The sequence below is a fragment of the Myxine glutinosa genome, chromosome 3, assembly GCF_964187855.1.
Source record: "Myxine glutinosa chromosome 3, kmMyxGlut1.1, whole genome shotgun sequence".
In the NCBI taxonomy this organism is placed as follows: Eukaryota; Metazoa; Chordata; class Myxini; order Myxiniformes; family Myxinidae; genus Myxine; species Myxine glutinosa.
Genome location: NC_136263.1, coordinates 190,902,658 through 190,925,363, shown reverse-complemented (window position 1 = coordinate 190,925,363; position 22,706 = coordinate 190,902,658). Strand labels below are relative to the sequence as shown.

The following is a 22,706-nucleotide window of genomic DNA, read 5'->3' as shown; positions in this document are numbered from 1 at the left end:
TGGCAAAGTATGCAAAAGAATCGACATTCCATAGCTTGAAGAAAATTACAAACAATAGAAAATAAGGGACATTCAAAAAATCTCATGTGCATGCTGGACTGCCCTTGTGTTCTTAGGAGGAACCAAGGAATGCTCCAGAAAAGTTCATATAAAAGGGTGCCCTACATCTGGCAAATAAAATACATTTACTTTTTCATGCAGGTGTATGAATCAAATTGGGTGCTTTATATAAATGCAAGCATGAAGAAGGTGAGATTGAAGAAATAGACACGGCTAATCCACAATAGGGTCATGGTAGAAAACAGAGTCCAAAAGGAATGTGAAGAATTATAAAATGTGTTCTTATGTGATAGATATACGACAGTCAAATGCAGATCAGCCTCCAACGGTGCTGCGAATATAGGTGGCACATTTACCTCGAGAACAGTACGAGACACACCTCAAATGTATCAGACTCGGGACGAATGCAAACGAATCCTAAACGAGTGCAGGAATTGTGTAAAGCCCTACAAGTGAAAACATTTTCATTGTCCCCATCAACCACACCAGCAAAAGGCTGGCACTGCATTTCATCCAGGGACGCAACCAATATACACAAATTGATGGCAACCTGAATGCTGGCACTACCACTACCTCTAAAACTACTAATCTGTATGTGCAACTAAGGGGCATTGTGACCCCCACAAATGTCGGTCTTCCGGTGTCTGTCAGTATTCATGTAGGCCAAGGCCAATCTCATTGGTGCACTGGCCTAGCCAAGAGAGTCTTTGGCGTCCTCAAGGGTGGCGCCAGGATCGATCGGGTCAGTTACCGTGGTAAAGGTTCATGGCGAATTCCAGGATGGCTCGTACATGTTCACTTAAATGGCGGACATGTCCAAACAAGGAGTGGCGTCTCCCTGCAATATAGAGTGTAAGCAAGCCAAATCTAGTGATTCCACAAATGGGCCTGTTTGAGACCCGGTCATACCATCGAACCCAAAGGATGCGGCGTTGACATCACATATTATGGAAAGTTTGCAAGGTGTATTGGACTTTTACAGAAGTGCCCAGGTCTCAGCTATATAGAGAAGAACAGGTAAGACGCATGCTGACAAAGCACAGTCAAAATCGGATCCGTCTTGCAATTCTCCCAAGAACATGATTCATCGGGCGAGGATTAATCTTCCAGCAAAACAAATGTATAAAACCCCAGGGTTTTGACGCCACAAACACCAGCGTGACAATTCTCATCAGGCTGAGAATCACACGAAGACAACACAGCAAAAAGGTGAGTATAAACTTGGCTATACAGCACAGGAAAGGTAGAACACTAAGTTGCGAGACAACATGAAGATTCCAAAGTGTGACGTTTGATGTAAAGCAGTGGGCTCGCGTACAAAATAATAATGCCTCCTACAATTTATTTACTTTTTTTGTATTGTCTGTGCTAATCTAGTTTACAAATGAGACATTTACCCCTTCAGTTGCAATTACTTGCTTGTGACTCCTGTAGTGCATCACTTGTGTGCAGTTCCATAATAATTTGCAAACAGGTGTACAATATGCACCGTACATGAAAAGTGAGGCATCTACAGCGGTGAACTGGGGAAAATTCGGAACAATCTATCTGATGTATCGTATTATAACGCAGCACTCGTGGATGTCACCAAAAGTACAAAATTGACATTTAACAGTTATTGGGCCTACGTAGAGGCTCAAAACGCAGTTCTATCTCTGGTTCCAACCCCAATACTGGTCTTAAGTGGCCACCCAAGACCAGCAGATGAGCATGTCCTTTAGCCTTACTGTGGTGCGCATGCACCCACCAGCACGTACTCCGGCCTGAGCTTCGATAAATTGACAAGGGTACTCCCACGTCTGGAGTGAGGGGGTTCCTGCTAGTGTAATAAATCGGCTAATGCTGTCCGTCTGTCTGAAAGTCAGTCTGTGCGTCCCACCCTGAAACTGAGAAACTCTCCTCAGATAGAAAAACAATCATCAAGTAAAAGTTGCTTCAAATTAATCCAAAACTATGGGGAAAAATCATAATTTTTTTCAATCAGAGAAAAATTGAACCCAGGTGGTGCATCGGCAACAAACCACTGCCTCGATCACTCTCGAATTTTTTTTTTTTTGCTGTTAAGAAATATATGCCCTCCGATTTTGAGCTTTTTCCACAAGTGTAAGGATAAACGGCTTCCTTTTTTTATTTGTAATACCATGGTATTAATTACCACAGCCTTCTGCTCGTAAATAATTAATTCACTATACTGTACTAATGTACGGTTGACTGTATAGCCGAGAGGAATGCGCACTCACCTTTGAGCTGTCTAGCCTGGGTTCGCATGTCAACCTGGAGCTATAAACTGTCACCCTGGTATTTTCGGATGCAGGCACATGTATCAATGTGTGCACCACCAGCCATCAGAAAGACGCTAAGCCAGAGGGGATCAGTCCACCAGTGCTCGTCGTTAACGGATGTTAAATATCCCATGGCGTTTTTAGCGAAGAGTAGGTGAATTATCGTCGAGAGGCTGGAACAAATTACAAATTCCTAACAAAGCTCCCTTGGCAACAGGCACATGGCAAGCGTAGTTGGTATGCCAACACACCCACTGTGAATTCAGGGAGGCCTCTGTCCTGCGGTGGACTAAAAACTGGCGGATGATGACTACGACGCTATTAATGCGCAAAACTGTTGTGTATTTCTTATCTTTCACTTCTCTGTTGTATGTTTATCACAATTTGCTCATTTGTCTAATCATGTCCCATAACAAAATTTGCTTCCATACCACAACACAACAGTCAATGCCATTTTATCCATTACCGAGAGTCATGAGAGCATCGCTTTATCTCAATAAGTAAAGAATACACCCTTACAGGAAAGGTCTTGCCAGAAATGAAAGCATTTGCCTTTTTCTTTTTGGAAATGTGCATTGCATTGTTCAGAATCATACAATCAATTGCCGCCTCCATCATGACACAGCAATGCTTTGAATGTATGTACATGAGTTTCAGGGTGTGGTAAGGTTTTACCTCTCCGCAAATATTCTGTGTTGACAAACTGGTGTTACATAGCAACAACGCAGACTGATGCAATCCAAACATTCATAATTTCGATTCAACCTGGTCTCATAGTTCAACGTGCTCGTTGAGGTGCCAGATTACAGCGGATCTTTCGGAGAATGCGCCAGGAAACCGAGGTAGTCGACGCTTTGAAGAAACTCAAGAAACTCACAAAAGAAGAAGAGCTCATCGATAAGTTATTACATCAACACCTCTGCAAAATACACCATCATCAAGTTCAGAATGGAGTGTATGGGGATGTGGAGAGAGGGAAAAGATGTTAGGAAGATTCATAGAATAGGATCAGGAAGGGGAAAGAAGGGAAGGTGCCTTTTATGGTTGGAGTGGAGGAATGGGAGGGGTCAGAATTCCACCAAATTTGCACAAGTATTTACCCCTCTTGAAAAAAAAGGACATGGGCATGGGCATGGGCATGGAAAAAGGACAAAAGGGACATGGGCCTGCGAGCGGCAACTTTGATTGGTCAAGACGATGTAAAATGGCGTAATATTTTTGCCAGGTACTGCTAAATGGGTTTTTTAAAGCACCAATAAGACGATTTGTGTTCTCCAGTGTTCACGTATATATTAAATTGAAATACAATAAAGATTTTAAAGGTTTAAAACAAAAACAATTCACAAGTTTATCATTTTGTGTGACGTACAGGACAATTTGTCCCTCTACAAAATGCATTTAAACTGTCAGTTTCCTTCAGATTATTGATACAATAAATTATAGGCACCAAGATCAGGTGTAGGAATTTAACCCTTAAATTTAACAAATGACGGCGATGCCCCCATTTGTACCGTTGCCGAAGGTGATGATCTCAGGTTCACTTTTTCTGCTCCCTCCCACCACTACTGTCACAACCCTCTTCTTCTTCTTTTTTTAAAGGAACATTTTTAGATCATTCTTTTTTTTTTTTGAACTCACCATGGTTATGTTGCCTTTGAATCCAAATTCAGTACTGTGAAGCTCTCGTTCTTTGTTGGGTTTCATCAGCACAGGGATATCAGGATTATTTTGGCGGAACATCCCCAAAAGCATCAGTAATTTTGAGAGCAGCTCTTTAGCAAGGGGCACGCTTGTAAAAACAAAAAAAAATTGTCCACGGTGATGTTGCGGTCAGTGTTCCTCAATTGACTGAACAATTTATGTGCAACTTTTGCTCCCAGATTCCTCTGGACACACACACGCGCACACACACACACACACACACACACACACACACACACACACACACACACACACACACACACACACACACACACACACACACACACACACACACACACTATAGATATGAGAATAGAAAGAAACTTACCTTTGCCAAAGGGAGAGACAACGGCAGTAAAGGATCTAAAGGATGGTAAAATACCACAAACAAAAAAACTCGCAAAATACAACAGATGCATGTCACGGATGAAAGAGAAAGGTTGCATGACACCAAAAGCAGAAGCACAAACCTTACAGATAACACAATATGTTCAACCAAATAAAATAATTAGTAAACTCTAAATCATGTGAAATAAAAAGAAAATGGGGAGGGGAATGGGGAAGGGGAGGGAATGAGGGGGGAGGAGAATGGGAAAGGGGAGGGAATGGGAGAGGAGGGAGGGGGAGGGGTAGAAGGAGTGATAGTGGTGGAGGGGGGGAGGGAATGGGGAGGGGAAGGAAGGGGGGAGGGGAGGATAAGAGAGGGGGAGGGAAGGGAAGAGGGGAGGGGAGGGGAGGGTAGGGGAAAGAGGGAGAGGTGAAGGGGGAGGTGAAGGGGGAGGTGAAGGGGGAGGTGAAGGAGGAGGTGAAGGAGGAGGTGAAGGAGGGAGGAGAAAGGGGGAGGAGAAAGGGGAGGGGAAGGGGTGAGGAGAAGGGAAGGTGAGGAAGGAGTAGAAAGGGGGAGTGTAATGGGGGAGGGGAAAGGGTAAGGCCCTCCTTATGCCTTTCACTCACTCGGACAACTCACGGCCCTCCTTATGCGGTTTACTCATGCAACTCACGACCCTCCTTACACCATTCATTCGCACACAACTCATGGCCCTCCTTACACCATTCACTCGCACACAACTCACGGCCCTCCTTATGCCATTCACTCACTCGGAACAACTCACAACCCTCCTTGCACCATTAGCTCACACAGAACTCACGGCCCTCCTTGCACTGTTCACTCACACGGAACAGCTCACTGCCTTCTTTACACTGTTCAATCACTAGGAGAGACAGGGAGTGGGAGAGACGAGGAGTGGGGGAGACAGGGGAGCTGTGGACAGTGGAGTGGGGGAGGGACAGGGGAGTGGGGGTGGCTGGGGGGGAGACAAGGAGTGGGGGGAGACAGGGGAGCGTAGGAGGAGACAGTGGAGCGAGGAAGGAGACAGGGGAGCGAGGAAGGAGACAGGGGAGCGAGGAAGGAGACAGGGGAGCGAGGAAGGAGACAGGGGAGCGAGGAAGGAGACAGGGGAGCGAGGAAGGAGACAGGGGAGCGAAGAAGGAGACAGGGGAGCGAGGAAGGAGACAGGGGAGCGAGGGAGGAGACAGGGGAGCGAGGGAGGAGACAGGGGAGCAATGGAGGAGACAGGGGAACATGGGAGGAGACAGGGGAGAGAGGGAGGAGACAGGGGAGAGAGGGAGGAGACAGGGGAGAGAGGGAGGAGACAGGGGAGAGAGGGAGGAGACAGGGGAGCGAGGGAGGAGACAGGGTAGCGAGGGAGGAGACAGGGTAGCGAGGGAGGAGACAGGGTAGCGAGGGAGGAGACAGGGTAGCGAGGGAGGAGACAGGGTAGCGAGGGAGGAGACAGAGTAGCAAGGGTGGAGAGAGGGAAATGGTGGGGAATGGGAAAGGGACAGGGGAGTGGGGGAGGGAGGAGAGAGGAGAGGTGAGGGGAAAAGAGGCGGGAGAGAGAGGAGGGGGATAGTTTTGCTAGCTTTTCCCATCATTTGGGACAGGTACTCATCCTGGTGCTAAATATAGCTTGGGTCTCACAAACCCGGCTCATGTAAAGTCGGGGTATTTTTTTTTTTTAAACAATTAATTATTTATTTCTCTTACACCTGAACGAGGAAAAAAAATTATACGACAAATATTTGTCACCACCTTTTAGGTGCATACCTGGAAGGTCATGCAAATAAACATTTCTATAACAAAGTTGTAGCACAACAAAAATCATGCTGGGTCTCGCCGACCCATGTTATGCCACCTCGGGTTAAACTGGTATGTCCCGTACGTCACATTTTAAAATCTGATTTTGTCGTTACCAAATAAATTAATTTCATTTTTTATGCTTCTTTTTTGTTAGGCACTACCATAAATTAGAACTTCACATAATATTTTTTTAAAAACATTTCCTCGTTGGATTGAAAGAAAACGTATGTGAAAATGTGACGTATGGGACATTGCATATTGGACATGGCCTAATGAGCATAATTAATTATTTTTCAAAATCAAAATGTTCCAGTGCCTGGTGCTGTTTGTCCTCGCATAACAAATTTCAAATAAATGACTTGAATAAATTACAGATCAAGAAATACAATGTCCCATACATCACGCTAATTAATTACTTATGTAACATATTCCCTGTGACATTCGTTAATTTCACATTTGATGTAATTTTTTTTTCTTTTTTACAAGAATCATAAACTTCAGAATTTTAGCTTTAAAATGACATATTTTGCTATATTTCAATGAAGATTAATTTTCGCTTCAGAGTTGCCATTAGCTTGAACCTGCCCAAGGTTCAATACAATTTGCCAAATTCAGAGCCAAAGTGCTGATAAACTGCCGATTCGTGTTCTACAGTGTTCAAAACAGAACATTCCATGGAAATTCAGTAATTCCTCAATCACAGACTGACATCTGTCAGACAGCCAGACAGATTGAACCAATAATTGCTTAACCCAACTCTGCACTTCGCACGCACGTGATAATACACGATGACCACATGGATGGTGGAAATTTTAAACACCCTTCTCACACACCTTCCGATACATATGTAGTAATAAGAACTCCCCCTTTGATAAGCTCTGCATCCGGTTCAACTCAGGCATGCTTCGGTTCATTGTTCGAATGGGGTCGATAGGATGGTTCAGATGTCGCTTCCTCATTCTTGGAGCGGTCTGGTCTGGGTTTAATTCCCAACCCAAACTATAAGCTGTGTGTCCCGAAAGTACTCGTTACGAGGGAAGGATGTTGCATCAGTGAGCCCATCTAAATGTCACATCTATTAACATTCTCTGGTGGACATTAAAGATCACAAAATATCTTTCAAAAAGAGTGGGCATTGCATGCTGGTACCTGGAAATTCCGAATTTCTACCCTAATGTGCAGAGACACTGCAATGCCTTGGTAATAACAAAACCATTGGTTCATATTCGTAACTGGATCCTGGTCCAATGTGCGTTCACTGGAAGAAGATTGTTAAAGCAACGTGACGAAACACACACAGTTCTCATTTTGCTACTCAAATGAATGTATGTAAATAAATAAATAAATAAATATAAATATATATAAATAAATAATAATTAAAAATATATATATATATATAATATCTATATAAATAAATATAAAAAATATATATATTAAAAAATATATATATATATATATAATAAAAATAAAAATAAATAAATAAATACATAAATACACATGCATGCCCATCCAAAGATAGTCAAAGGGTAATGCAAACAGCACAGACTAAAAAGGCAAATCAATGCCATTACAATTTATTTAGCGTGCTCGTAACGATGGCTAATCTCAGACCGGGAATACAAACTCCGACAACAGACAGCGTAGAGCAGCTGAGTTCAGAGACATTTATTACGAGCATTAGACTGTCATTATTCTGGGGTAGTAAAGTCCAGAAAATATGTACAAATAGTTGTTCCCCTCTATTTCACCGATAATTCATTTGAACCGATGGGAAAGGACCGCAAAAAACAGGAGCCCATTTCACATAAAGACTATTTCCTAAGTTTTGCAACAAATGTGGTACTAAATAACGTGTGAAAGAGCTGGGATGGGGTTTGTGTTCAAAAACACACAAAACACCTTGGCATGACTGACTAGCGCACGCCCCTTTACGAATAAGGAGCTAGAGATTGGTCACAAAACTATTTATCAACAAAAACCAGCTGGTTTGCCAAAGGAAGCAAATCCCACAAACACCATGATATTGTGGTTCGGTGCAAAAAAAAACCCCAAAAAAACCAACCAAAAACCAAAAACTGATGACATTTTGTTAAATTAAAGAAATTACATTATATGGAAATACAAAGTAGTCCAAAAATGTATTATCGGTTTATCACAAACGTACTAGTTCATTAATATGATGGCAGATGTAGTTAAGTATCGATGTGAGTGCTAGTCTTATGAATTGTTTGTTCATCGTGTTGTCGTTTGTTCATCAAGTCGTTCAACGTGTCAGACAGTTCTACTTCGGGCAACGCATGCTCCTCCATGAGCTTCAGAAGCCATATCAACAAAAGCTACGGAAGAACAACAAACAACGGTTCAGACGGCATTTTCTATCTTTTACTGACGTAAACATGTGGTGAGGTTCAAAAACAAAATCAACCGTGTGTCGGGAAGAGCATTACCGATGAAGATCAATGAGAAAAGGTTGATGAAAGCAAAAACCATCAAATTGGCAACAACAAAATTCCAGGCTGAGGAAACGTCTAGCAACCACAATACAATTATGAACTATTCATTACCTACGTCACCGAAGGTGGGTGGAGGTTATGTTTTCACACCTGTCGGTTTGTCTTGTGCAAAGTTCATCACGAAATAATTTAAATTAGTACATACTGTAATTGTTTTTAACTTCTGCAACAACGAGTGTGACAAACATGTCACACCGCTAGAGCGAAAATAGTTTGTAATATGTGTTACGAAGGTGGAGTAGAAATGTGATCGAGTGAATTGAGGCTTTGTACACTGTACAGGGAAGGTAAAGCAAAATAAAATGAGGAAGGGAAGAGGTAAGGACATGAGAAAGTATACACATACAGTCGTGGCCAAAGATATTGGCACCCTTGCACTTTTTTCAAATAACTCACAATTTTCTCGAAAAACAAGTTGAAATTGACAGACGTATTTGGTTTCCACAATTCTTTATTTCACTGTTAATGTTACAGAACCTTTGTTTTTTATTCAGAACTTAATATATCCTTTTAAGTCAGAAAATAAAAAGAGATGGCATTGACAAAATTATTGACACCCCAGACTTAATATTTGGTAGCACAAACTTTGGACAAAATAACTGCAGTCAAGCGCTTCCTATAGCCATGCATGAGCTTCCTACACCTCTCCACTGGCAGTTTGTCCACTCTTCTTGTGCAAACTGCTTCAGTTCTCCCAGATTTGAAGGGTGCCTTCTCCCAACTGCTGTTTTCAGATCTCCCCACAGGTGTTCAATGGGATTTAGATCTGGATTCATTGCTGGCCACTTCAGAACAGTCCAGCGTTTTGTCTTGAACCATTCCTGAGTGCTTTTTAAAGTGTGTTTGGGGTCATTGTCCTGCTGCAAGACCCATGACCTTCGATGGAGACCCAGCTTTCTGACACTGGGTTGAACATTGCGCTCCAAAATGCCTTGGTAATCTCCTGATTTCATGACGTCATGCACACATTCAAGGCACCCAGTGCCAGAGGCAGCACAGCAACCCCAAAACATCACTGAACCTCCTCCATGTTTGACTGTAGGGAAGGTGTCCTTTTCTTTGAAGGCTTCATTTTGTTTTCTGTAAGCATGGAGATGATGTGATTTAACAAAAAGCTCTAATTTGGTCTCATCTGTCCATAGGACATTCTCCCAGAAGGATTTTTGTTGGCTCAGGTGTATTTTGGCAAACTCCAGGCAGGCTTTCTTATGTCTCTCTTAGAGAACTATTATTATATTCTTATGTCTTAGAAATACGTATGAAGAGTGGACTCCAGGCAGGCTTTCTCTTTCAGCAGTGGGGTCCTCCTGGGTATCCTACCATAGAACCCCCTTTCATTGAGTTGGCAACAGATGGTGCGAGTTGAAACTGTCGTACCTTGTGTCTGAAGGTCAGCTTGCATCTGTTTGGCAGTTGATCGAGGTGCTTTCTCCACAATTCGATCAATCCTTTGCTGCAATCTTCGATCAACTTCTCTCTTGCGGCCACGTCCAGGGAGGTTAGCTACAGTGCCATGGGCCTTAAACTTCCTGATAACATTGCGTACAGTGGGCACAGGAACATCAAGGTCTCTGGAGATTGACTTGAAGCCTTGAGATTGTCCACACTTGTCTAAAATCTTGTGTCTGACCTCCTCAGACCATTCCCTGGTTTTCTTTATTTTCTCCATGCTCATTGTGGTACACACAGTGACACAAAACAGCAGAATTACTCCTTTTCTCTATTCAAACTGGTTCAATGTATGTTTATATATATATATATATATATATATATATATATATATATATATATATATATATATATATATATATATATATACACAGTATATATATATATATATACAGTATATATATATATATATATATATATATATATATATATATATACTGCAGGCACCTACAACTCAACACAGGTGAGTTCAATTCCAAAGGAAAGGAGAATCACCTGCTCGAAATCCAATTATTTCTTACAACTTCTAAAAGATGCCAAAAAAATTGTCCGGGCCATTGTAGGATTTCTGTGTGGAATGAGATTTAGTAATTTTTTCAGCGTTTTTTGTTTTGCTCCACTGCAAACCAAAGAAATACATGTGTGGATACAAAAATATTTTTTTATTTCAACAACTTTCTGGAAGAAATGGTGCATTCTTTGAAAAAAGTGCAAGCGTGCCAATATTGTTGTCATGACTGCATATATATTGTTGCGGTTTTGAGAGCCCACACTTGTAAATATGACATTATTAAAGGGTTAAAGGTTGCACCCCATAGGTAGGCCACAAGCAACACGTAGGTCACCATAGGACTTCAGTTATTTCATTAGTATGTGTATAGATAATGCCATGTTTCCAATAGTTGAATCTGCGTTGTGTCAATCAAATAAGGAGCAGGTCCCCATTCCGTCCATTTTGCAGCCTCCCTCTCCAAGCGACGCCATTAAGAGCGCCCTCCTGTCTGTGCCCCATGGCCCTCCCAATTTGGTATGCTCCTCGGCCAGCAGCAGCAGCCTTAGCTGCTCGTAAGCTCGCTCAACGCCGCCATAAGCCACGAGGTGAGGCCCGGGAAAAGGGGGCGGAGCGCCAGGAAGAAGGTGTGGCCACGTCAACCCACCATCAGGGCGTGGCCAATAAGCCTTGACCAGCCAACCAGGGCTGAGGTAAGATCGCCTGACAGGCGTGGCTTTTGGGCTCGCGGAGCGATCGCTGCTTGAGTTATAAAAGCGCGAACGCAAAGCCCTTTTACAGGACTGCAAGGAAGCGCGCTGATTGTGACAGAACTTACCCGGAGAACTCGCGAGTATAAGGACTTGTTGGAGGCGCGCTTGTTAAAGAGGACTGCTTGGAAATGCGCATTGAGAAGGACTTATGAGAAGCATTGGTGTTGAAAGAGCTTGTTGGAAGTGCGCTTGTGAAAGGACTTTTGTTGGAACCTTGTGCTAAAGCAGGACATTGGAGAGAGGGGGCGTTTGGCATGAGTGTGCACTTATTACATATGCCGCTAGGACACCAGCCTTCCCCCCATTATATAATTGTCCGTTCGCGTTCCACTACATGCGGAGCTGCCTGCCGGGTTTCGTCCGTTGGACCGGAGCCTGGACCGGAGCCGTGCTGGTGACCATCAACCATCTACAATCCCCGTGTGAGTGTGTATGTGAGACGGGCCCGTTTGTCTGGGATATTAAGAATAAGACTGTTTAAGGCTGCCCTGTGTGCTTCTTCTTCCTCTTCCTATCCTGTACATTTCTTTCGTTTCCTCTTCTCCTTCTTGTAAATTGTTAATAAATTGCCCTGTTCTTTCTGGTTTCCTCTTATCCGATCGCATCCGTCTTTTCTCTCATTGGGTAAACGTGGCACGATCGGAACCACCATAATCGGGTCTAGTCATCGTTAACGGCCCGAATCGCGGCTCGCTTCACTCGGCGTGTCCACTAACGCCGTGGTTCGGGCAGGAGTTATTTCCCTGCTTCACGGTCGGTGTTAGTAATTAGGTATTAGGACTAAGTTGACCAATAACCCTACCTAATACCGACCAGAAGGAGATTATAACTTCCAGGACTCGCGTCGGCCAGATCTAAGGACAAGGGGATTAACCCCCCCCCCCCCCCCTTGATAAGGGGAGAGCTGACGTTCGAGATCCGCAACAACATATATATATACATATATATATATATATATATATATATATATAAATAAATAAAAGAGGGGTGAGGAAGAGGGTGAGGAAGAGGGTGAGGGGAGAGGTTGAAAGAAAATTAACATTGGTAGAATATACATGACCTCTTTAAAAAGCACTTCCACTGAAATTTGGAAAAACCCAAAATGGTTCAACAATAACAAAAGCTGATCGCAGATGCTCAGTTTGGGTTCATTCAAAGATACTCCACACCAGAGAGTTACAGGCCTAACCCAACATGAACACAACAGCTCAATGTGATGTGCCGTCCTTGATATCAAGACAGCATTTCAACAAGCGTTGTGCTGAGGAGCCTTGCAAAGGGATGATCCTCCAAATGGATGAAGTGAATTTTTAAAATGACTTGTTGGGGCGGCTATAATCGCACATAAAAGTTGGGTCACCCAATCAATATCGGGTTATTTAGACTCCTGCAAAGCATCGAGAACATTGTTGTTGAAGAGTAGAGTAGAAAGGAGGGAAACACACCAACAGCAAAGTCGAGGGACATACCAGAGGGACAGCTGAAGGAAGAATGGGGGATGCGGGGACAGAAAATAAACACCATTTAAAAAAACGTGAGCACAAAAATGGACCTTGTGGCAAAAACAAATGTGGGAGTGCAACATCACAATGAAGGGCCAAATGACCTAATTTCCTCGTTTGAGGCTGTGCAGGATCGAGTGACTACTCTTTGCACTCAGTGTCATCCCACAGAGACCGAGGACAGTTTGTACACTAATTTACATTCTGCATAAGGTAAAATAAATAAGAACCCTGGTGTTGGGTTTGCGGGGAAACCCGCTTTGCCCTTTGCCCTTTGCTAAATAAGAACCCGCTTTGCGGGGAAAAATGGCCTCTAAAGGTGGTTTTTTTTAATTTTATATAAGGTAAAATAAATATATAAACACAACCCCCACCTACTTAAGTGAGTTTTTTGTGGCCTAAACCTGGTAAAAATAGCAAAAAATAGAAATTTTTAAAGGGGTTAATGACCAGCAGGGAGACTTGAAACCAAAAGTGTTTCATAAAATTTGGAAAACTGGTGCCTGAGCTTCTTACAGCAACACCGACATTTTAGGATCTGCATCTCTTACAACGTAAGGGGTTGAGCTGAGGGTCAAATAAGCCTCGTGCCTTAGCCCTCGTCTGGCAACTTGCTAAAAGTGAGTTCCAAGCTCCTGATATTTTTTTCTGAAAGCCCCATTCATCACGAGTCACGATGGTAGCATTTAATTTGAGCTCAGGCTGATTTTCTGGTTGATGCCACTATTTTTGTTTTGCCAGGTCACAGGTAGAAGATGGAATTTTTAAAATAAAATAAAGAAATGACTGACGTTTTTGAACTCAGCGGCCATGAAAACTCCCCAGGTGGATTTTTCTAGCAAAACCTGAGAATGGCAGGCAACAACATTCCCCCTTTCTGGTTGAGTTGGTGTGGAATGACCCAAAGACTAATAAAACAACAACAAAAATCTTCATATTGCTACTCATTGGAAGTGCGATACAACAACAACAACAACAACAACAACAACAACAACAACAACAACAACAACAACAACAACAACAACAACAACAACAACAACAACAACAACAGGCATTTTAAGGCCATTTTCCCTGATAGAGCGGGGGTTAGCCTTGCGGTCCCCATGACAATCTTCTCCATTTTGCCCTATTTTCTGCATCTCTCCTTGTTAACCCCCTTGCCCGCATTTCTTCTTCCACCATCTTCAGCCAAGTCTTTCTCGGTCTTCCCCGTCCTCTACTTCCTTCTACATTCATTTCCATCACTCTTCTCAACCAGTCACTTTCATCCTTCCTCAACACATGGCCAAACCATCTCAACCTGTTTCTCCTCACAGCATCCATCACAGGCTCCATTCCCATCATCTTTCGCAATTCATCATTTGCCTTGGAAGTGCGATCAGAGGAGAAAACTCATGGAATACCTTGGAAATGGTTAAGAATGGAGGCACGATATTAAAGAACTTGGTTAATTGGAAAACCCATATTTTACAAAGGCTACATACATTGGAAAGGAGAAAAAAAAATTAATGTATTTTTGCCAAAATATACGGCTCACTTCACCAATGGCACAAAAGGCCTCTTTGATGAGAAACCTATTTGAGAATGCACAGATTAAGCACATGCACCGAGTTCCCTTTATGGCCTGTCAGGGCAAATTTAATTCCCATGCATTTCTGAGTGATGAGCTTAACGAGGCAACATTTAATCCCATTACACATGAAAATTAATCAGCCATCAGCCACATATGACATTCCGGAAAATATTTCCAAATTCAGAGCCAAAGTACGACTAAACATGTTTCGATTCATGTTCTACGGTTTTCAAAATATAATGTTAGGTGAAGGGGTAGGGGTGGGGGGGAGGTTCATAGCTCGACTGTGGCAAGTGTAACATCTTTGCCAGATCAAAGATATAAGGGGAGATTTTAAAATTTCAAACATTACGAGAATGGTTTCACAAAAAGGGAAAAGGCAACACAAACATAACACAAGTGTTTCAAGAAGGTTAAATTGCCATATAACAGGGACCTGTCAGGGTAAGACGTGTTGCAAGTGATGCTGAGGAGGCAGCGTATGTAATTTATAGACATGGTAGTCAGGGTAATATTGTATGCGTAAACACCTCTCATTTGTGGGCGAGGCCAGGTGAGGACTTCCCATCACAAAAAGGCGCATTTGTCACACTTATGTGAAAAGGCCATCACGATCTCTCAAGCCGATTTGTGCAAGCCATGGTGGCGTAATGCGCTGTAGAATCCGGAAGCAGGAAAACAATTATTTTCATTGGGCCTGCCCTGGAAGAGGACTCTGCTGCCCAGAGGACACACCAGAGCTCCCGGCAAGCAGGACGAGGCGGAGGAAGAAGTGCTTGGAGTGAGGGTCACAAGGGCAGGTTTCGGGTGCACTTCTCAAGGTGCTCATCAATGCTGGCACTCCTTATAGCTGGCTTGTCTCATTCTATGGCTCATTTCATATTTGGCTTACATAACAGGTTGCATCATCGCCTTGCACCCTGCACATCGTGCCAAATGAAAGTCCTTGCCTGTAAATTTTATAGTTTGTACAAGTGTGATATGCGGCACCTAGTGTGGGTTAGGTTTTATTTATTTATCATTCATCATTGGCGGCAGGAAGGGCATCCAGCCGTAAAACATTGCTTCAAAAAGGGGACAAAAAAAACAACAACCACGGTCCCCAAAAAAGGCCAACCCCCGCTTGCGGGGGAAAATGGCCTCTAAAGGTGGTTTTTTATTGCACTGTATACAAGTTTGCATGTTCACGTCTCCCTTTTTGTGGCTGTTGATTCGCTTGGACAGTTCTGAACTGCTCGTCTCGTCCACCTTTTCCCCCATTTTCTTTATAAATAAACCTTTAAAAAGGTAAGAAACATGTTCGATACACATGCTTCATCTGCGTGTGTGTGTGCTGGAGATTTCGGCTCATTTAAGCGACCTTTTGGAACAGGTAAAGATTAATTGACAACTGAACGCAGAAGGTTAGAAACCGATCGGCTTTTTCCTGGGACAAAGCATCCCAGTGCAGACCGCCCGTGTTAACGGAGCCTCTGACATGACAATATGAATGTCCGCACTGCGGTCACAACCCGCAACACAAAATATATATGTTTTGCCTCCTCAGTCCCACAACTCCCTCATCCTTGCTGTCGAAGTTATTATACAATTCATCTCCGAGGGTCTTCACGGTTTGGTCCAATATCAATCACAAAATCTGACAGACAGCTGGGTCGGGTTTCAGGCAACTAGTACACCCACTCCGTAGAGAAGCGGCAGAAAGGGTTACGTTATTGTCCTCTCTGGGGTATATAGATTACAGTAGATCTAGGCTCGGGGCTCAAGAACATCAAGGGTGTGTTCAGTTACCAAGTTTCTGCCCTCTCGCTCTCTCTGTGGTAACAAACCATTTGTTTATTAAAACCTGTATGTGGTCATTCGTGGTAGGAGACTTTGCCATTAAGCACGACTGAATTTGCTTTAAAAATCCGGTAATGGGACGATTGGGAAACGTGCATTTAATGCGCATATGGTGCCATTCAAAAATTACGTAACGCTATTTTTTAGGGAGGCACTATTTTTTAGGGAGGCACGTACGGGTTTGATAAACCTTACAAATAATTTAACACTGACTCAAACAAAGCCAATGGAAATCTGACGCAGCAAACCCAGAGAGTGGATAATCGGCAGAGGCCTATACAGACCTAATGTCAGCAGGAAACAAGATGGCGGAATCATTTCATCTGGGAACTATGTTGGGTGGAGTTAAGTGTAGGATGCGGGTGTGGTCCGGCAGCTGTCCAACCAACACGTGCACATTTCAAAAATCGACACACACCAATAACCCCAACATCAGCAACACGAAGCTCATGTAGACCTGTGACATGTCACAGGTAATATTCAATTTAAATAAAGTAGTTCCTCGATTATAGAATAGACAGTGATAGACAGACAGTGAACCAGTTGCTTAAACACAACTTTGCGCTACACAAATGCTACAATCTATATATTGTTGCGGCTACCGCTGGGTTTTCACAATCGCCTTGCACCTATCAAGGACGCGGAGCGATCACCATGCCGGGCTCGTCCAGGACGCCCGGGCAGGCCCGCGCTCAACTTGCCAGGCCTCGGACAGGACGCCCGGGCATGCCCGGGCATGCCCAGGCAGGCTCGCCCTCAACTTGCCAGGCCACAGCCAGGACGCTCGGCCACGCCCCCTCTCGCCTTTCCTGGGCAAACGCTCCGGGATAATGTGTGTATATATATTGCTGCACGATAAACGGGCTTTTCAGAGTACCTGAGTGTTTTGTTTGAATAAAGCAACTCGGACGAATTCCAGCTTTTTGACGCGTCCATTCTTCCGATCGACGTGGGAGCCCGAGCTCCTTCATTGGTGACCTACCGACATGGACACGGCAGTGGCCCTTAAACTGCCTACCTTCTGGGAGGCTCACGCGGCGGTTTGGTTCGCACAGGCGGATTCCCTGTTCGCCCTGCGAGGCATCACGGCCGACGACACCCGCTTCCACCATGTGGTAGCAGCGCTCGGTTCAGCCACCGCGGCCCGTGCCCTGAGCCTCCTCGAGAGCCCGCCAGCCGCTGACAAATACGGCGCGATTAAAAAGCTTCTCCTCGACGCCTTCGCCCTCCCATCGGCGGAACGCGCACGGCGCCTGCTCGACCTGCCCGAGCTCGGCGACACGCGCCCTTCCGAGCGAATGGACTACATGCTTTCGCTGCTCGGCGAGCACTCTCCGGCATTCCTGTTCCGGGAGCTGTTCCTCCGTCAGCTGCCTAGCCCGGTACGCCTCGCCCTGGCAAGCACGACGATCACGGATCCCCGTGCCCTTGCCAGGGAAGCCGACAAGATCTCCGCCGCAGGCCAGCGCATCGCAGCAGCGACCTGGGGCCCACCGCCGTCCGACGCAACACCCATGGCGCCCGAGCACCCGGCACGGTCGACGACCGAACTGCCGACGCAATTGGCGGCCGCTACACCGAGCCGACCACCTCCAGCACAACGACCGGGGCCTCCACCTGACCAAGCGTCGTGTTACTATCATGCCAGGTTCGGACAGAAGGCCCGGACATGCCGACCCCCGTGCACCTTCGGCAGGCCAGGAAACGGCCGGGCCGGCGTTCATTACCAGCCATGAGCGCCGGCCACACGGGCAACTTACTGTTCATCACGGATAAAGCGTCCGGACGGCGCTTCCTGTGCGACACCGGCGCCCAACTGAGCGTCATACCCACCTCTGACCAGGACAGGCAGTCCGCGGTTTGCGGCCCCTCCTTGGTTGCGGCCAACGGATCGGCCATCCGCACCTTCAGCCCGTGCAACGTCACCCTCTGCTTCGGCGGCCAACGCTTTGCTTGGACGTTTGTAACCGCAAACGTGCCCATGGCTCTGCTAGGCGCCGACTTCCTCTGCGCACACGGACTGCTGGTGGACGTCCAACGGCGTCGTTTAATCAACGCCGAAACCTTCAGCTCCCTGGTATGCACATTGAGCAGCTCCGCGCCGACCAAGCTGGCATGCGCCCTCCCGGAGGCGAACGAGTTTGCTCGCCTGTTTACGGAGTTCCCGGCCCTCACGCGGCCGACGTTTTCGGCCGTCGCAGTACGGCATGGGATCGAGCACCACATACCAACCACGGGCCCGCCGGTCTACGCCAGAGCCCGCCGCCTCGACCCAGCCAAGCTCGCCGTGGCCAAAGCCGAGTTCGACGCTTTAGAACACCTCGGCATCGTGCGGCGCTCCGATAGCGCGTGGGCTTTGCCACTACACATCGTCCCAAAGCCAGGGGGCGGCTGGCGCCCATGTAGCGACTACCGCCGCCTTAACGACGCTACCACCCCCGACAGGTATCCGATCCCGCACATCCAAGACTTCTCCGCCCGTCTGGCGGGACGGGTCATTTTTTCGAAAATTAATCTCATACGGGGATATCACCAGGTACCTGTCAGGGCGGCCGACGTCCCTAAAACGGCAGTCATCACGCCGTTCTGCTTATTCAAATTCTTACGGATGCCGTTTGGTCTCAAGAACGCGGCTCAGGCGTTCCAGCGCTTGATGGATGGCATGCTGCGTGACCTGCCGTTCCTTTTCGTTTACCTGGACGACATCCTCGTCGCCAGCACGTCCCGGGCCGAGCACCTCCTCCACCTCCGAACACTGTTCGGGCGCCTCAGCGAGCACGGCCTCATCGTCAACCCGGCCAAATGCCACTTCGGCACGACGGCCGTTGATTTTTTGGGCCACCACATCACCAAGAACGGGGCCGTGCCGCTGCCAACCAAGGTCGGGAGCTGCGGACCAGGGACTGCCAACCATCACCACGTTCCCGCGTCCCTGCACCATAAAGGCCCTGCAGGAATTCCTGGGAATGGTGAATTTTTATCACCGCTACGTGCCCCGCGCTGCTCAACTCATGCGGCCCCTCTACGAAGCCCTCCGGGGCAGGCCGGCCAAGCACGACATCGCCTGGTCCGCAGCAATGGACGCGGCCTTCCAAAGCTCAAAGCGGGCCCTCGCCGACGCAACACTGCTCGCTCACCCGGTGCTCAACGCTCCCATCGCCCTCACCACAGATGCCTCCGACTACGCGGTGGGCGCCGTACATGAGCAATGGGTGAACGGGGTTTGGCAGCCACTCGCTTTTTTCAGCCGGCAGCTCTGGCCGAACGAGCTCAAATACAGCACGTTTGACCGTGAGCTCCTCGGTCTACACCTGGCCGTCCGCCATTTCCGCCACCTCCTGGAGGGCCGACCTTTCACGGCGTTCGTCGACCACAAGCCGTTGGTTTAAGCAATGGCCAAGGTCACGGAGCCATGGTCGGCCCGCCAACAGCGCCACCTCTCCGCCGTGTCGGAGTTTACCACGGACATCCGGCACGTCGCCGGCAAAAACAACGCCGTGGCCGACTGTCTTTCCCGGGCCAGCGCGAACGCGGTCCACCTGGGCGTGGACTTCGCGCTTATGGCGGCGGACCAAACCACCGAACACCATGGTGCAAGCCCTCCGGGCGGCGGACACAGGCCTCTGCCTGGCCGACATCCCCTTCGCGGACACTGTCCTGCTCTGCGACGTCTCCCAAGGCCAGCCTCGCCCCATCGTGCCCGTCACCTGGCAACGCCGCATCTTCGCCTCCCTCCACGGCCTTTCCCACCCGGGCCGGAAAGCTTCCCAGAAGCTGGTGTCGGCGCGATTCGTCTGGCACGGCCTTCATCGGGACGTCCGCGATTGGACCAGCACCTGCACAGCCTGCCAACGGGCCAAGGTCCACCGACACACCCAGGCCCCGCTGGCACCTTTCACCGTGCCCGAACGACGTTTCGACCACGTCAACGTGGATCTGGTGGGCCCCCTCCCCCCCGTCACGGGGGTTCACACACCTGCTCACCATGGTGGACAGGACCACCAGGTGGCCGGAGGCCGTTCCCCTCGTCTCCACCACCACCGCCGACGTGGCGCAGGCTTTCATCGCCACCTGGGTCGCCCGCTTCGGCGCACCGGCGGACATCTCGCCAGACCGCGAACCACAGTTCACCTCCGAGCTGTGGGTCGCGGTCGCCCGCAACCTGGAGGTCAAGCTCCACCGTACTACGGCCTACCACCCCCAAGCAAACGGGTTGTGCGAGCGATTCCACCGCTCCATGAAGGCCGCGCTCATGGCCGGCCTTCAAGACGGCGGTTGGGCCGACCGGCTGCCGTGGGTCCTTTTAGGGCCTCCGCACGGCCCCCAAGGAGGACCTCCAGGCATCCACCGCCGAGCTTGTCTACGGCCAGGCGCTACGCGTCCCGGGCGAATTCGTGCCCGACGCTACCAGTCCCTGGTCCGCAGCTCACCAGCGCTCGGACCTGCAGGAGGCCGCCCAACGGTTTGCCCCCGTGCCAACATCCCACCACGGTGACCCCCAGTCCTACGTCCCCCCAGCACTTCGCACAGCGGAGTATGTTTTTGTGCGTCACGACGCACATCGGGGGCCACTCCGGCCGCCGTACGACGGGCCCTTCCGGGTCCTGCGACGGGACAACAAGTCGTTCGTCATCGACATCGGCGGCAGGTCGGACCGGATTGCGGTGGACCGCCTCAAGCCGGCGCACGTGGACGTCGACCAACCACCACGGATGGCCCTTCCGCCGCGACGAGGCCGCCCCCCGTCCACGGTGCCCCCCCCCCCACTACCACACCGGACCCCCCCCCCCCCCCCACGACCCGCCAGGGGTCGCTTCAGCCGGGTCATCAGGACCCCCCTCAAAATGACCCTGCCGGTGCAAGTCGATTCTGGGGGGACGTGTGTAGCGGCTACCGCTGGGTTTTCACAATCGCCTTGCACCTATCAAGGACGCGGAGCGATCACCATGCCGGGCTCGTCCAGGACGCCCGGGCAGGCTCGCCCTCAACTTGCCAGGCCGCAGCCAGGACGCTCGGCCACGCCCCCTCTCGCCTTTCCTGGGCAAACGCTCCGGGATAATGTGTGTATATATATTGCTGCCCGATAAACGGGCTTTTCAGAGTACCTGAGTGTTTTGTTTGAATAAAGCAACTCGGACGAATTCCAGCTTTTTGTCGCGTCCATTCTTCCGATCGACGTGGGAGCCCGAGCTCCTTCAATATTATATAATGGAGCAAGTGTTTGTGATTTTATGTATGTCTGCTCTTCACCCATTGGTTGGACAGCTGACGATGCCACCCACAATTACAACATTAAATACTTAAACTAAAGTACCCAGAAGGCCCAAAAGACACGATTATACCACATAGGAATAAAACACCCAAACAAGTATCATTCATATACCACCACTATTACACCACATAGGAATGAAGCAACCAAACAAGTACCATTCATATACCACCACTATTATACCATATAGGAATGAAACGACCAAACAAGTACCATTCATATACCAACACTATTATACCACATAGGAATGAAACGACCAAACAAGTACCATTCATATACCAACACTATTATACCACATAGGAATGAAGCAACCAAACAAGTACCATTTATATACCACCACTATTATACCACATAGGAATTAAACAACCAAACAAGTACCATTTATATACCAACGCTATTATACCACATAGGAAATAAACAACCAAACAAGTACCATTGATATACCACCACTATTTTACCACATAGGAATTAAACAACCAAACAAGTACCATTCATATACCAACACTATTATACCACATCAGAATGAAACGACCAAACAAGTACCATTCATATACCACCACTATTATACCACATCAGAATGAAACGACCAAACAAGTGCCATTCATATACCACCACTATTATACCACATCAGAATGAAACGACCAAACAAGTACCATTCATATACCACCACTATTATACCACATAGGAATGAAACGACCAAACAAGCACCATTCATATACCACCACTATTATACCACACTGAAACCAGGTTTATTCCAGTGCACGCTTTTACTCTAGTTCAAGTTAAATCTGCTGCATGGATAAGAGTTACTCTTTCAGATAATTTTCACAGAAAGAAATAAAATCATAAACCCTTGCATACTTCTTTTTTTTTTTTGCAATTGGTTTATCGAAATTAATATCAAAGATTGTTCCTCTCAATAAGATTATATCACACCGGTTTAAGGGGACCTGGGCGCTTAGTGAACAAAGGAAAACCGATAGGTGCATTCACTTGAGGCCCTTGACTACATCCTTTTGAAGGATCAAGGCCCTTGAAAACATAAGACATCCTTATTTTTGCCCTTTGATCGAAACAATTGCACGCCTCAAGTTGCTGAGTATAAACAGTACTGT

At 47.1% G+C, this 22,706-nt stretch overlaps 1 protein-coding gene across 1 annotated transcript in view; it reads right to left on the bottom strand.

Moving 5' to 3' along the window:
• Window positions 1-22,706, bottom strand: part of LOC137422940 (uncharacterized) — an 82,642-nt gene that overhangs the window by 38,702 nt on the left and 21,234 nt on the right. The gene's annotated exons all lie outside the window — the stretch shown is intronic.